The following is a 13,301-nucleotide window of genomic DNA, read 5'->3' as shown; positions in this document are numbered from 1 at the left end:
CACAAACACTCTCTGAGCACCTAGAGTGTGGGGGGTGCAGAGGAGTCCCTCCTATGAATAATTAGATCCCCGGGTCGGCACCGTGAGAGGGGAGGGGCAGAGATTCTGTATGCCTTGGTATTCCTAGGCTTATGAAGAAATGCTTATCTCAGCCCCCACACCCAGGACCCAGCCTGGAGAAGCAGCTAACAGCATCAGTGAAAACCAGAACTCTGCATTCCAGGCACCTGGTGACAGCCCAGCTTCGTTCCATCTCTGGGAGGACGGGACGCCTCCCAAGGATCCGCACGCCATCTGCAGGTCACCTCCAGAACTGCAAGCACGACAATCAAACCTGAACGGTCTGCATAGAATGCCTCCCAACCCCACCTTCCCTGCACACCAGTCGCTGGGCACACAAACACGAATCAGAGCCAGCTCCAGCCTGCAGGAAGGAATGAACAACTCCTCAGAAGCTAAGAGCGCAGAAGATGGAGCCAGCCCAAGGGCTGCGAAGGGGAACGCTGTCGTGAAAACACATTACGGATCCCGATACTACGCGCCAGGTGCTGAGCAAAACATGTGCTGAGCAAAACACATGCCTCGCACTGATTGGCTCTTGTGACCCCATTGTATATTTGAGAGAAAGGTATCACGATGTCCACTTGACAGGTGAGAAGGCTGGGTTTTTCATTTCAGTAACTATCTGAGGTTAGAGTAGCAAGAAGAGATGGGAATGAGATTTAAACTCATGAGTGTCCAATTCCTTAACTACTGAGCCATATTACCTGCTGTTCCACTGTTCAAAGACAGTTTCAGTTCTTCCCTGAGGATGTTGCCAAGGAAAGAGTCTGCCAGGTCTAGGGAGCAAGCTGGACGTACTGGCAGAAAAACAGTTGATGTGAAACTATCAGTAAACAGTTCAGGGCCCGGCACGGTGACTCATGCCTGTAATTCCAGCACTTTGGGAGGCCAAGGAGGGTGGATCATCTGAGGTCGGGAGTTAAAGACCAACCTGACCAACATGGTGAAACCCCATCTCTACTAAATATACAAAATTAGCCAGGCATGGTGGCGCGTGCCTGTAATCCCAGCTACTCAGGAGGCTGAGGCAGAAGAATCACTTGAACCTGGGAGGCAGAGCAAAACTCTGTCTCAAAAAAAAAGAAAAGTTCAGGCAGGTGACCCAATATGCCATACAGGATGGCTCAAGAGCTATGCAGTACTTTACCCTGGTGAGGGCAGTGGTAGAAAAAGTGGAATTCAGCTCTGAGGACCCGTTGGAGGCCTGGGACCTGAGCTAGACTATGTCAGATGAGAAGGATTTGGAAAAGCAACAGAAAAGTAAGACATGGGCCAGTTTAGCTTTTATTCCACTGGACTAGGCCCCTTATTATAAAGCACGAAGTCTAGAAATTCAGACAGACTTGAGCAAAATCCACACGATTCTATTTGCTAATAATCTCTAACTTCAGTAAGTTTTGCAAATTTGGGGGGATTTGGGTTTGTTTTTTGTTTTTTTTTTGAGACAGCATCTCACTCTGTCACCCAGGCTGGGGGGCAGTGGTGTGACGATGACTCACTGCAGCCTTGATATCCCTGGCTCACGTGATCCTCCTGCCTCAGCCCCTCAAGTAGCAGGGACTACAGGCACATGCCATCATAGTCAGCTAACTTTTGTACCTTTTTTTTTTTTTGTAGAGAGAGGATTTCACTATGTTTCCCAGGCTGGTCTCGAACTCCTGGACTCAAGCAATCCTCCCGCCTCAGCCTCCCAAAGCACTGGAATTACAGGTATAAGCCACCAAGCCAGGCCCTTGATATGTTTTTTAGCTAAACCACAAGCCTGCCTGTTTGATCCACACCCAGAAGCTAATTCACAAATCAGTGGAACTCCTGCTCCTTCTCATTCATCCCCAGCTCATCCTCATTGAACTCTAAATCTGGAGCAGTCATCTTACACATTCACTTGCTCCTTTCCAGACCTCCACTTTATCTACCATGGACAAGATGACAATCTGCCCTCAAAAGGCTTAATACTCCACGTGTGGTTCACAGGCCAGTGGCACCAGCATCACCATACCTAGGAGCTTGTTACAAATGCAAAAAATCAGGCCTCACCCTGGGAATCGGACCACTGAATCAGACTCTGTACTTCAGCAAAATCCTCAGGGGACTCATATGCACATCAAAGTTTGAGAAGCACTCCTCAAGAAGGCCTTCAGAGACATCACCCCTTGTTCCCCTATTCCAACAACCAGAGCTAGACTAGTGGGTCTTAAACTTAGGTGCACATCAGATCCACCTGAGGAGCTCGTTCAACAACACAGAAGCCCAGCTCTCGCCAATCCTGACGGAATAGGAATTTGTTGGTGTGTGGCCTAGGCAATTTTGTTTTTTTTGAGACAGGGTCTTACCCTATAGCCCAGGCTGGAGTGCAGTGATAGTATCACAGCTCACTGCAGCCTCAACCTCCCTGACTCAGGTGATCCTCCCGCCTCAGCCTCCAAAGCAACTGGAACTATTGGCACTTGCCACCACACCTGGCTAGTTTTTGTATTTTTAGTAGAGATGGGGTTTCACCATGTTGCCCGGGCTGGTTTTGAACTCCTGAGCTCAAGCAATCACCATCTCGGCCTCCCAAAGTGCAGGGATTACAGGCATGAGCCACCGCACCTGACCAACATTTTTATTTTTATGGTGGTAAAAGATACATAACACAAAATTCACCATTGTAACCATTTTAAAATATACAATTCAGCAGCATTAAGTACATTTACCTTGTTGTACAATCACCACTATCCATTTCCAGAACTTTCTCATCATTCCAAAAAGAAGCTTTGTACCCATTAATCAGTAACTCCCCATTTTCCTTTCTCTGCACCTGGCAACCACCATTCTACTTTCTGTCTCTATAAATCTGCCCATGCTGGGTACCTCAGATAAGTGGAATCATACAATATGTGTCCTTTGGATTCGGGCTTATTTCACTTAGCATCATGTCCAAGTTCCATCCATGTTGTAGCATGTGTCAGAATTCCATTCCTGCTTGAGGATATTTCATTATTTACCACATTTTGCTTCTCCATTCATCTCCTGGTGGACACTTGGGATGCTTCTACCTTTCAGCTATTGTGAATAATGCTGCTATGAACATGGGTATACAAGGATCTGTTTGAGCTCCTCCTTTCAATTCTTTTGGGACTATACCCAGGACTGAAATTGCCGAATCACATGCTTATTCTATGTCTTACGTTTTGAGGAACCAACAAACTGTTTTTCACCATGCATCTGTTTTTTTGTTTGTTTGTTTGTTTTCTAGATGGAGTCTTGCTTTGCTGCCCAGGCTAGAGTGCAGTGGCCTGATCTCAGCTCACTGCAACCTCTGCCTCCCAAGTTCAGCGATTCTCCTGCCTCAGCCTCCCAAGTAGCTAGGATAACAGGCATGCGTCACTACGCTCAGCTAATTTTTTTGTATTTTTGGTAGAGAAGGAGTTTCACCATGTTGGCCAGGCTGGTCTCAAACTCCTAACCTCGTGATCCGCCCGCCTCAGCCTCCCAAAGTGCTGGGATTACAGGCATGACCCAACATGCCTGGCTGCGTCTGTATTTTTAAAAAGCAAAATGACACCCAAGCATTTGTTCATTCACCAGATACCCCGAAGCACTTCCAATGATCTGACACTGAGCCGGGCACTGGAGATGCAAAGGCCCTCTGGGTCTCTTCCTGCACTCAAAGGCTCACTCCCTGGAGTGTGTGCAACCTGACGGAGGTGGGAGGAGGGAAGCCTGCATCAGGGAGCAGCAGGGATGCTTAGCTATCTGCCAAAGCCTCATGATCCCCTCCACAGTGCACGGTTGTTGCTGGGAAGTCACTGCCCATCCTGTAACAACAGTTCCAGGCCCCTGATTCCCAGAGAAGGCCATGAGACTGAGCTCTAACCAGTGGAATGTGGTGTAAGTGATACATGCTACTTTCAGGCCCAGCTCATAAAAACTTCTCTGGCCACCGTCTGCTCTCTCCAACTGGAAGTCAACACCCAAGGTAAACTTGGAAGCCATTTATTGAAGATGACAGATCCTCTATCAGCCTGCCTTATACATCTATGTAGAGCAGAGGCCCCTCTATCCCCTCCAATGCCAACTGGACTTTATGTAAGCAAGAAATAAACCTGTATGAAGCACTGATATTTTGGAGTTTATTTTTACAACATCTAACATCATCTTAATTTATGCAGGAGATAATGGGGAACTTGGCTCCCCATAGAAATTCTCCCGATAGCTCAGGTCCAGAGCATCTTCCCACCGACCCACCCATCCACCCCATGTACCATGTCACCTCCTCTTCCCCTACATATTGGATTCCTACACAGGCAAAGGCAAAGGGAGCCTCTGGTGAGCTCAGAGAGGAGGGCATCTGTGGGAGAATCAGGCTGAGCATGAACGCTGAGTCGGGACTCTGTCCTTCCTCCCAGAATCCATGTCCTCTTCTGGGCAATGACAACAGCATTCTAGGCCAAAGGAGGAACAGATGCCAGCTAGAAGGATTACCCTGGAGGTGATCCATGCTTGTTTTTTGTTTTGTTTTAGACAGAGTCTCACTGTCACCCAGGCTGGAGTGCAGTGGCTTGATCTTGGCCCACTGCAACCTCTGCCTCCCAGGTTCAAGTGATTCTCCGCCTCAGTCTCCCGAGTGGCTGGGACTACAGGTGTGTTCCACCATGCCTGGCTAATTTTTTGTATTTTTAGTAGAGATGGAGTTTCACCGTGTTAGCCAGGATGGTCTCGATCTCCTGACCTTGTGATCCGCCCACGTCGACCTCTCAAAGTGCTGGGAATTACAGGTGTGAGCCACCACGCCTGGCCCATTCTTGGTTTTAGTGTCTCTAAAAATCACACAATCTCAGGACTCAAAGAGACCTTCAACACCACCTATTCCACACTTCCACCCAAATTGTGAATTCCTTCTGCAATCAGCAAGGGCGGTCTGGCCTTCCCATGTACACCACCTGATGAAGAACCCATCACATCCCCAGCCAGAACATCTCACCTGTGGACAGCTCTACCAGCAAAATCTCCCTCACGTTAAGCCTGGGGGGTTCCTCCAACTTCTACTCACAGGGCTCGGTACTGCCACTCCTGGTGGCCTCACGAAACAAGTCTCATCCCTTCCCAACGCAGCAGCCCTCCACAGAGGGTGTTTGAACATTATCCTCAGCAGACAGGCTCCCCAAGGGTAGAAAAGGGTTCTACTGTCCCTCCCAGAGAAGGGACAGTGCCTGACTTCATAGGAGCACAACATATGTGAGACACAGATGAACAAAGGGTGAACAGTGGGAGAAATGGGCAAGTAGACCAGTGAAGGCCGAGATCTCCTGAAACACTGGTTCTCTCTGCACCATAGCCCCAAGGTACAAGAAAACCCAACAGGATACAATCCTGTACAATACAATACAAACAGGACACAAGAGGAACAATGCTGCCATTCGCTGAGAGTCCATCTGTGTCAAGCACCCTGCTAACCACTGAGCACAGATATCTCCTACCTTTACCACTACCAGGTAAGAAAGAGTAACTCCCAGCCGGGCGCGGTGGCTCACACCTGTAATCCCAGCACTACGGAAGGCCAAGGTGGACGGATCACCTAAGGTCGGGATTTTGAGACCAGCCTGATGAACATGGAGAAACCCTGTCTCTAAAAAAATTCAAAATTAGCTGGGCGTAGTGACTCATGCCTGTAATCTCACCTACTGAGAAGGCTGAGGCAGGAGAATTGCGTGAACCCAGGAGGCGGAGGTTGCAGTGAGCTTAGATTGTGCCATTGCACTCCAGCCTGGGTAACAAGAGTAAAACTCTGTCTCAAAAAAAAAAAAAAAAAAGACAGACAGAAAGAAAGAAAGAGTAACTCCTATGAGCACAAAACCCAGGTGGTTCAGTCTCAGGGCCATAGCGCCAGTCAAAGAACCTCAATCCAGCCACCAAAAGAACGTTTTAAATAACTCAAGTTATCTGCTTTTGTTTTTGTAATCCTGAAGGGGTCCAAATGAGCAGATGAAAGTGACACGCATTGACACCCTACGGGGCCTGTGCCTCCCGCATCCCCCCAACACTGCCTGCTCTTCTCCGGCCCTGCCCAGCTCCGCCCTCCTCTCCTCTGGGGAGTGTTCTGTAGCATTCGTTTTCCTCTTTTGCATTAGGAAACAGCAACCGTTGGGCACCGGGGAAGCAGAGGACGTGGGAGAAGCTGCAGGCAAGACAGGCCTCCTCTTTGGTGATTCGTGGGAAGGAGCTACGGATGGGAAATTAATTTGTTTGTAATTTTTGCCCTGAAGAGGTATGATCTCCATTTTATTGCCCAAGAAAGAAGTCAAAGAGGTCAGGTGACTTGTACAACGCCACTCAGCCAGCAAGAGGCATCAGCCAGGGCTTGAATTCCAAAGCTACTTCTCACCAAACCACTTGGGATCCCTTCCAGAAAGCCAGGCAGCACCTGGAAGGCGGCATGTGTAGAACTCCTACTGTGTGGTGGGCACTGTGATGGAAACACAGGGGCTGTGGAGTCAGTCCCACTGCTCCCTTGCCAGCTCTGTGAAAGTGACTTCACCCTCATGGGCCTCAATTTCCTCTTCTATGAAATGGGAGAATAACTCCCTCGCTGCCAGGTTGATAAGACTGAAAGGAAATGACGAGGTTGAAGAGCTTTTAACACAACACCGGGAGAAATGCCTGATGTAGGTGATGTGGTGGGGGGAATGGAGACAGCAAACCACCATGGCATGTGTGCACCTATGCCACGGTCCTGCAAGATCTGCACATGTACCCCAGAACTTAACGTACAATAAAATAAACTTTCTACATGGATGAGAAAAAAATAAAAATAGCTTTTAACTATGAAATGGGGATTAGACAAGATACAAACCATCAGACCAGAAGAAGGTCAGATCCCATGGAAGCCAGGAGCTGCCTGATCTGCCTGTGTCAGATTGCCCTCGAGCCGAGCAGGGATTTCTTATAGGAGGTAGGGCCTTTGTAGGGCTTCAGGGTGTCCCTGGGCAGAGCTTAAGCAAAGGGTAGGGTCCACGATGCCAGAGAGCGGAAGGCCTTGGGTGCAGGAATACCTATTGCTCAGGGAGGACTACTGTGTGCTTGGCACTTCCCAGTCACTGGGTGCACGGAATAAGCTCATTCTCGGATGAAGACATTGGGGCTGAGCTGCTGGACAGTCACTTTTCCAGAGCACAGAGGTGGTCAATGGCAGAGCCACAGATCTGTCTGACTGCCCCCAGAAGGAGGTTTCTGAGGAGGGGAGCACCCAGGCACTGCCCTTACCATCCTCTCTTTGTGGCTGCAGCAGAGTGGATGCTGCTGTGGCCCCAGGGCCTGCCAACTTCCTCCAAGAGGAAATGGGGATGAGGAAGAGAACAGCTATTTATTTGAAGGCACCAACGCTGTTTTGCCTTTAGTCAGATTCTGCCAGCCTCTGAAGCAGGAGAGAGCAGGTAGGAAAAGGAGAAAGGGCAGAGCAGAGACCTTCCCTGGGAAGACCGTCCCTCTTCACATGAAGAAAGAGGTTGCTCCGAACCTCCTTCTCAGCCCCCAACCTTGCCTTCCAATCCCTGTGCCAGGAGGGAGGTCGTACACTCATAAAGGTGTGCACTGTCCACACTGTCCACACAAGTGCCTACCCGTGCAACCATGCTACAGGCCACTGGTTTGCACTCTCATTCTGTGGCCTACTAGCTTAACTTTCCAAGGCTCTCTCACCATTTTTTTTTTTTTTTTTTTTTTTTGTCTTGTAAGGAGGAGATCATTGTCTACCTTATAGGATTGCTGTGGGGATCAGTGAGATCTGTAGGTAGGTAAAGCACTTAGCCCTGGCTGGTAGTAAGTAAACAGAAGCTACTTTAGTAGTAAGAGGCCTGTGAGAATGTGAATGTGCAAGCACTACACTTTAAGTCCTGCGTGTGCACATGCTTGTGTGTGTTCATAAGGGGGACAAGCAGCGGACGGGAGCGGGATCTGTGACTCTATTTCATTCTATCATGTGGAACTAGTAGAGAAACATGTTTTTCCGTGTGCGTCCACAGCAGAACTATAAGAGAACACTCCCCAGCATCCAGCTCAGCGCTGCATAACAGCAGGACTTGCTGCCTCAGGGGGTGATGAACACCTTGTCCTTGGAGGCATTCACGCAAAGGTTCAATAAATACTTGCATTTCCACAGCGCTCTGGAGTTTACAAGGTGCTTCACCCACAGTACTTGTCCTAGGTTATTTCATTCACCCCCTCAGTGTGGTATTTTCTGCTCCATTATACAAATAAGGAAACTGAGGCCTAGGGAGAGGATCATTTCCCAAAGATACTCCACTAGTGCCTGGGAGTCAGAACTTGAGCCCAGGTCTTTTGGAGGCATGATATAAAGACTTGAAGTCAGCCTAACATAACGGGTCATCCACGAGAGCCCCAGCTCCACTCCTGACCTTTGCCGCTTTCCAGGCCTAGGTGCCTAAGCTGCGCCAGCAGTGGACCTACAGGGGGACAGGTCACTAGGAGAGAGACAGCAGTGGAGCCTATGTTCTCAGTCTCCAAGGCCCATTGGGTAGGCACTGGCTCTTCATGGGGAACCCCAGGAGACCATTTTGTGCTCCAACCCAGGGCACTGTCTCAAGCCTGCCAGGCTCTGCTCTGCCTCCTGCCTGCCAGCCCCAGGGCCTAAACTTTCCACTTCCCTCTCTCCCTGTCACACACAACTGGCCATGAAGAGGAACACAATGGCCCGGCCAGCATTTTCCTTGCCATCTGTCATGTCCTCTGTGTCCAAGACTTTTGCTGTTACTCATGGGAAGTCACACAGGTTGCAGAATCTCCGTCATGGTTTCCAGCTTCCCTGCTAGGGCAATGACAACAACAGCTCACATCTATTGAGGGCTCACTATGTGTCGAACACTGCTCTAAGAACGTCTTTCATCCTCACAACCCTCCTTATAAAGGATAATGTGGAAATCCTTGTTTGATTCATAGCCTCCCTGCTTTTAACCCTGAGAGTGAGACTCAAACTGTCCCTCTGCTTCTGACCTCCCAAGAACAGGTATCTCTCTCTTCAGCAGGAGCAATCAGAAATGTCTCCAATATCCTCCGCTCTACCCCAGAGAGCAAAAGCCATGAGGCAGACCGACCTCTCCCATCCTAGAATATTTAAAACTAGAGCACTGCCTGCACCCCATCCTGCCAGAGTGGGGAGAGGATCTGTGCTTCCTGGAAATGGGGGCAGCCCCCTCCCAAGCTGTGCTGCCCATCCACAAACCATTCCATCACAGACCAAAGAGTGCTCCCTGAATAGTGAGAAGGCTGCTGGAGAGAGAGTAAGGTTTCCAGGGGGAGGGCTATGGCTGAGCTGACTTAAACAGCAGCTCTCTCCCAGCTCCAGATCAATCATCCCAATGATCCATATCCAGTCCCCCTATCTGATCAGAGGTCAGGCCCTGGGGGAAACAATTGAGACATGGATGAAAGTGATATGATTCTGTCAAGAAAAATCAAAAGGGAAAGGACACTAATCAGTTGATCTGGCCCAACTAAGGAAGATGGCTGGCGATCCTTCCTGTGGGGCCATATTGTCATAACCCTCACCTCCAAAGTGGGGCCACTGGTCCACCCCAAAGGTTATGTGCAGGAGCCTGTTCTATTGTTATGCTCTCAGGCACCAGCACCTCCACGGATACTCTGCAACCCATCACCCTCTGCTTGATTTCAAGGAGCGCTGGGATCCCAACCCAAGCCTGAGAGTCAGAGAACATGGCTGGGAGCCTCTCAACAGTCACACTAGCCTGGGAGACCCTGGAAAGGAAGAGAAGGAACTACTGAAATCTCCAGGAGTGAGCACTTGTAGGGCCTCATAGGGAAGGAGGATCAGGACTTTGAGGGCTGCTGGGCAATCTCTAGAAGAAATGCCACTACATCTTCTAAAAGCACTGACAACAGTCAGGGTGATAAGTTTGATGGGGACAGTGTAATATGAGCTGGGGTTCTACTAGGTGTTAAGACATGGACTTTCTGACCCACAACGGAGCTAAGTGCACCATGGGGTGTGTGTATGTGGCCGTTTCCTCTCCTCCCACCTGATAGAAAATGTTGGTAGATTCTAAATTACAAAGACTCATATTTACAAATGTCTGCCATCTCCTCAACCCTAGTGTGACGTGAGGAGTGCTTATCACAGTAGGGCACCAGCACCTCTCTCCTTTGAGAGTGGCTGTGTTATGTCTCAAATAAATTAAGGCTCCCATTTCAATGAATTCACTGACTAGAAACAAACTAGGTCTTTGATAATGCATGTGCTGGCCTGTGTGAACCACCAGCTTCTTGGAAGGGGAAAATAAGAGTGCGAGAATTGTTTTCAAACTAAAAAGAACTGGAGGCCGGACACGGTGGCTAACATCTGTAATTCCAGCACTTTGGGAGGCCGAGGTGGACGGATCACAAGGTCAGGATTTCAAGCCAGCCTGGCCAACATGATGAAACTCCATCTCTACCAAAAATACAAAAAAATTAGTTGGCCATAGTGGCACATGCCTATAATCCCAGCTACTCGGGAGGCTGAGGCAGGAGAATCGCTGAACCCAGCAGGCAGAGGTTACAGTGAGCAGGCCACTGCACTCCTGCCTGGGCTGCAGAACAAGACTCTATCATAAATAAACAAATTTTTTAAAAAGCCTTTCTTTGGCTGATAGTCCATCCTGGAAAAGTGTGACACCCCCCTTCTCTCAGCGTGCTGCATGACATACCTGCTAGAGAGAGCACGTGCCATGGAAGGGCAGGCGGGGAAGTAGGCAGGAGATGCAAGAGGAAAGGGGAAAGAGGACTTTCCAACTCATCAGGACAGCAGGGACTTCATTTTTTACCCATCGCTTCCCCACCTCCCAGCAAAAAGCTGGTGGTGGAATTCAGCAATCCCCTCTCAGCACCCCTCACCACCTGAGCCCTGTCTTGGCCTTCTAGCAGCCCTCTGGATGAAGCCAATTCCCCTCCCAAAGCAGACCCCTTAAGAGTTGCTGAAGCAGAGGCCGCTACCCTGCTTCGTTCCCCGAGTGTGGGTTCAGGCTTCGAGTTTGTCACCAGGGAAGACACAGGACTTGTCCAGGTGACAGCTTGTAGGTGGCAGAGTCAAAAGTAAACCCAGGACTAAGGCCAAGATTATTTTCCCACACCTCATACGGCTATTTCGTGTGGGAGTTCATTAGAGGGGCAAGAAGGTGGGAGGGGTCAGTGGGGAGAGACTATCATCATTCCTAGCATTGTTCCCTTAAGAAAAAAGTCAATCAACCACTCACAAGAGAGCTTCAGGCAATCATTCATCTGATCCTACATTAGGAGTGACCCATACTCCATCAGTAAAGGGGAAGAAATCCTAAGTGTCCCGCCTTTTTATTTGCATAAAATCTCCAGAAAGAACTGGTAGTATTTCTTACCTTCAAGGGAGAGCACAAGATAACTCATGGATGGAGTGACTTTTGCACTATTGAATATTGAGTCATGTGAACATACAGTCTACTAAGAATATCCTTTAAAGAAAACAAAAACAAAAATACCTCTTTCTGAAGCCCCAGGCCAGGAAGTTAGGACACTGGTTCTATTAACATCTCTGCCACTGTGACTGCAACTTGGAGCACCTCATGTACCCTCTCTAGGTGGTTTCCTCTACTGCAAAACCCGAGTGGATTGAATGAGTAATCCAAAAAGCCCCGCTATGGACCGCAATCCCTATGATGAAACCCAATCCCCAATGTGATGACAATGAGGAGACGGGGCCTTTGGGGAGGTGATTGGGATGTGAAGGTATAGCCCTCATGACTGGGATTAGTGTCCTTAGAAGGGGCTGAAGAAGCCAAGAATCCTACTAGGTGAGGATGCAGAAGATGTCCTCTATGAACTAGAAACCCCTCACCAGACACCAAATTTGTCAACACCTTGATCTTGGAATTTCAGCCTCTAGAATTGTGAGAAATTGTTTAAGAGCTACCTGGTTGATGGTATTCTGTCACTACAGTCTAAACGGACTAAATGATCCCTTTCAGCTCCAAACATCTATGATTCTAGTCTCCCCAGCTACCTTCTAAAATCCATGAGAGGAGGGATGGGACAATTTTGGAATCTTTTTCAAAAGTCCCTTTGTAAACCCTAACCCAAGAAGGTTTTCCCCCAGCTAGAAGCCAACCCATTCCTTGCAACCCAGGTCTTCAGACCAAGTTGGCCAGGACTTTGCATGCCAGGAGGAGGACAGGAGATGCTGACACAGCAGAGCCTGGTTAACAGATCTCGACTTTCAGAGATCTGGGTTCAAATACTGGGTCATGAGCTGTATGACCTTAGGCTATAGTGATTTCACCTCTTTGAGCCTGTTGCCTCATGGATGAAATAAGAACACTGACGTCATAAGGTTAAGATTACAAACAATAACATATGAAAAGCACCTGGCACAAAGCAAGCACTCAACCAATGTTAGCTTGCCTTCTCCTTTCCCCCAGAAAGTGGCTAGGACACTGAACTGGGGTATCTTGCATGTTTTGTCCTCAGGTTGGTTTTCTTACACAAATCCATGTAATGCGGCCATCTTGGTCTGCTCTCCTACCAATTCTGTCGCTACAAATCCGACTCTATTTAGGCTGCTCACACCACTGAAGCAGGAAAAATCCTGCTAACTGCCAGCTTAGGGACTTTGGAGTACTCATCTTGCCTTTGTCTGCATGGGAGAAAACACCAATCAGCCTTTGGGAAATGGCACGATGGTTCTCCAGCTGGTAGGTGGGAGAGCAGCGAAAGGGGCAAAGGGAGAGATGGCAAATTCAGCATTTCCCAAGGACTGGCAGAGGGGAAGACAGTGCTCTGGGGGTGCAGGGATGGAATGTGGGGGCACTGCACATGTAGGGAGCTCAGCTACATTACTGGGGACCCCAGGCTGGACCCCAGCATCTGAGATTCAGTTCCCTAAACCATAAAAACGGAGCAGAAAACATCTACATCAATATCTACATTGTTGTCATGATTAAATCAGATACTACATAGGGCAGTGTTCCATGAATATTCATTTTTCCTTCCTCCCTTCTCAAGAAGGAGGCAAAGGCCTCCAAAGTGGAGGAGACATATTTACCTGACTGCCTTGTAGAAAATGGACCTGCAGAGATTTAACTGATGCAGAAAAAAACCAGCATTGCGGTGGCTCAAGCCTGTAATCCCAGCACTTTGGGAGGCCGAGGCGGGTGGATCACGAGGTCAAGAGATCGAGACCATCCTGGTCAACATGGTGAAACCCCGTCTCTACTAAA

The 13,301-nt window shown here is 48.9% G+C and overlaps 1 protein-coding gene across 1 annotated transcript in view; it reads left to right on the top strand.

Moving 5' to 3' along the window:
• Window positions 1-3,337, top strand: part of DSCAML1 (DS cell adhesion molecule like 1) — a 369,108-nt gene extending 365,771 nt beyond the window's left edge. The window contains exons 34-36 of the transcript XR_005199219.1: window positions 153-651; window positions 1,963-2,351; window positions 3,302-3,337. The gene's annotated coding sequence lies outside the window, so the exon portion shown is untranslated. The remainder of the gene's footprint in view (window positions 1-152; window positions 652-1,962; window positions 2,352-3,301) is intronic.
• The last annotated feature ends 9,964 nt before the right edge of the window (window positions 3,338-13,301 follow it).

The sequence above is a fragment of the Cebus imitator genome, unplaced genomic scaffold (assembly GCF_001604975.1).
Source record: "Cebus imitator isolate Cc_AM_T3 unplaced genomic scaffold, Cebus_imitator-1.0 Scaffold28, whole genome shotgun sequence".
Taxonomy (NCBI): Eukaryota; Metazoa; Chordata; class Mammalia; order Primates; family Cebidae; genus Cebus; species Cebus imitator.
The sequence above is the reverse complement of the archived record's forward strand: the minus strand, read 5'-3'. Positions and strand labels throughout refer to the sequence as shown.